Raw genomic sequence first — 3,709 nt, 5'->3', positions numbered from 1 at the left:
AGTTTTAAGAAGTGCTTGCTTTATATCTGAATTTGTACGACGTAGACAACTTTTAAAATGATTATGCAAGTGTTTTGTTCCTTGACTTGGATCTCCCAATAGTCGCTTGCCACAATAATTGCAAGCCGCTTTCCACTTTCCATCTTCCCTATGCCTCTTAAAATGATTCCAAACAGATGATCTTTGTTGTGGTTGAACTTCTTCAACATCATTTGGACTTGAACAATGAGTTTCATCTTGAATCGAAGGAACATCTACATTCATTGGAACTGAGTTTGATTCACCCACATTAGAGGCATTGGGAACTTGATCTTGCCCAACAGAGGCTTGCTCGGTAGACATACTGCAAAGATAGATACAACATGGAAATCAAAATTATATTGCTGACCAGAAGTCCCGCCAAGTGGAACAGACAAAATTATATTGCTGATCAAAATTATCTTTGTCGCTTTATTTCTAGAAAAGTTCCACCTTTCTATATACCAATTGCATAAATTCTAATAAAAGCAAAAATAATTAATCATATCAAGAATCGTATATTTGAACTTTTATGGAAGGTTCTTATGCAAAGTAAAATATGCATAATGATAAAGGAATGTTTCTCTAGTTGCTTACAATAATTTATGACAGAAGCTAGGCACTTTTTATTACTTATAAAAAATGATCAAAGATGCTTTTGTTGCAGGCTACTAAACTTTTTGATATATTTTAATTCATGCAATTCTATAACTTTGCTTCTCTGCTTTGGACATATCTGATTCAACGAAATCCATGTGATTAGTTATTAATATCAGTTACAAACATGAAAAATGAACAAACAGAAACAAAAATGAAGTACGTGTCTTATTGCACTTTTTAGTTTTGCACTTTTGATGAGTTTTGCTTATGTCACTGCTTTCTCAAACCCCATTGCCATTATTCTACACCAACCCTCTCTTGTGCATATCTAATCTATAATCTTCCAATTCCTATCTATATCTGAACTGCCACACAAAAGAACAAAGTTAGAGACAAACAAAAGGGAATAAAAAGTCTTGTGTTTTTTCTCTTTCTAAACTCCAACTTCTTCTACTACCTCTCTCTAGGATTCTTTACTTTTCAATATATCAAGTTTTTTCTGAAAAAGCAACTATACCCTTTTCCTTAACTCTTTTGTCATATCACTATTTCTTGCCGTATGGTAATTTTCTTCCCTTTTGATCTAACACAGTTTCATTTTTCATATTAAAACACGTTTTAATCCTAATTCTAATTAACAAGGTCTCCTAATCCTAAAGAAATACAGAAACGAACAGTTACTTCTGGAAATATGACACTGTAGGAGAGGTGATTAATCTGAAGTCTAGATTTACAAAATGTTGAGAAACTCAGATAAAAATAAACATACACAAACATACACAACCTCTGATATAAATGAAACTAAACCACAAATTGTTGAGAAACTCAAATAAAAATAAACATACACAAACATACACAACCTCAGATAAAAACAAACATACACTAATAGAAACAAAATGTTTATGATATAGATCTATCATTAAAGGAAATAAACTGAAACATATATATGTTATGTATAAGGAAATAAATTGAAGGAATGAATGAACAATGTACACAATGTAAGTGAGAGAACTTAAAATACAACAATGGTTGAAGAGAGAGAAACGAATACCTATGCTTGAAGGCTTTAGAGAAGGGAATGAGAAAGTAAATTAGGTTTTAGAGAAGGGAATGACAAAGATTCAAAGAAAGGGGGTAAATGGGTTAGGGATTTTAGTTTTAGGGGAAAGAGGAATTTTAGTTTAGGAGGTTTTAGGGTAGTTCAAGTGTATGTGTATAGTAATGTATGAATTTTACTAAGGGTAATATGATAATTACACATACCGGGTACCCGCGGGTACGGGTACCACAATACCCGTGCCCGCCCGTTTGGGCTACGGGTATTTTAAAAACCCGTTTACAATATCCGCGGGTACCCGTTTGTGACCCGTACCCGTGCCCGTGCGGATTTTACCCGCGGGTACGGATTTTTTTGCCATCCCTATTCACATCCATCTATTCTAAGTGCATATCCCGGCTGGCTACCAAGGCAAGCACTGCCCTGATAGAAGTGTGTCTCACCACTGGGGAGAAATTTTCATTGTAGTCGGTCCCCTTCTACTATGAATACCCTTTTGCTACAAGACGAGCCTTGAACTTTTCCCCTTCTTTTTCTAATACTGCTGGCTTCCTCTTGTACACCCATTTGCACCCAACAGCACACTTGTCTGGGGGACTATCTCCTCCATCATGGCACCCATCCATTATTCTTTCTCCTAGTTGTTTATAGCCTCTTGAAAGTTACATTGATCTCCTGAAGTGATATGGAGAGCAATTGAAGCCATATCTCTCTGAAGGTTTGATAGGACGTCTATCCCTGTCTCTAGCAAGTAGATACTCTTGAACACCTGAACTCTCTGCCTGAGAATCATCATGTTCTTGACTTGAACTAGTGCATGGTTCCTTGCCTTTATTCACCTGAACCATTTCATTCCTCACTGGAATCATATTTGAACCCAAAGTCTCTCCATTTGGCATGGGCACCTCTGTCAAAACTGACTGTTTCATCATGAAATCTTCATCAAACACTGCATCTCTGCTCAACACCACCTTTCTGGAAACTGGATCCCAGAACTTGAACCCCTTCACACCTTTGGTATATCCAATGAAGATACACCTCTTTGACTTAGGATCAAGTTCAGATCGTTCATCACTGGGTACATGTACATAAGCAGGACAACCAAATATACGTAACATATTATAATTCATTGGGTTACCTGTCCATACTTCTTCTGCAACTTTACCATCCAATGAAGCCCGTGGTGATCTATTGATGACATAACATGCCATACTAAGTGCCTCTGCCCAAAATCCTTTGAAAAGTAGCATTCAGTCTCATACATTTGGCCATCTCTCTTTGCAACACCATTCTGTTGAGGAGTATTCTTCACTGAAAAGTGTCTCGTTCTGCTGAGGAGTCTTCTTCACTCAAAACTGTCTCTGAATGCCATGTTCCTCACAGAATTTCTGAAACTATGAGTTTTTGTACTCCGTACCATTATCTGACCTCATGTATTTGATTTTCCTACCAGTCTGGTTCTCTACCTCTACCTTCCAAACTTTGAACTTGACAAAGACTTATGACTTATGCTTCAGAAAATATACATAGACCTTGCGAGAAAAATCATCAACGAAGGTAACAAAATACCTAGAACCTCCTAGGGATGGTTCCTGAGTGGGTCCCCATACATTAGTGTGGACATAATCTAGAATTCCTCGAGTCCTGTATTGGCCAGCCTTGAAACTAACTCGTGTCTGTTTCCCAAGCACACAATACTTGCACAAATCTAGCTTGCATTTACTGACTCCCGTCAACAATCCTCTTTTGCATAGTTCTGTCATACCACGCACACTCATGTGTCCCAAATAACAACTGAGATCTCTTCCATCACTCCAGTCACTCCACCTACAACTGTTCTCCCTAACAACTTGTAAGTGTTCCCTGCAGTCCTTTTACCCTTCATCACAGTCAGAGCACCTTTGCATACTCGAAGAATATCACTGTCCCCATCAGCTCTATAGCTAAACCCTTTGGCTTGTAATGTCCCCAAAGAAACCAAATTCTTCTTCAAATCTGGTATGTGCCTAACCTCACATAACGTCTTCACTACAC

The sequence above is a fragment of the Lupinus angustifolius genome, chromosome LG18 (assembly GCF_001865875.1).
Source record: "Lupinus angustifolius cultivar Tanjil chromosome LG18, LupAngTanjil_v1.0, whole genome shotgun sequence".
Lineage (NCBI taxonomy): Eukaryota > Viridiplantae > Streptophyta > Magnoliopsida > Fabales > Fabaceae > Lupinus > Lupinus angustifolius.
The sequence above is the reverse complement of the archived record's forward strand: the minus strand, read 5'-3'. Positions refer to the sequence as shown.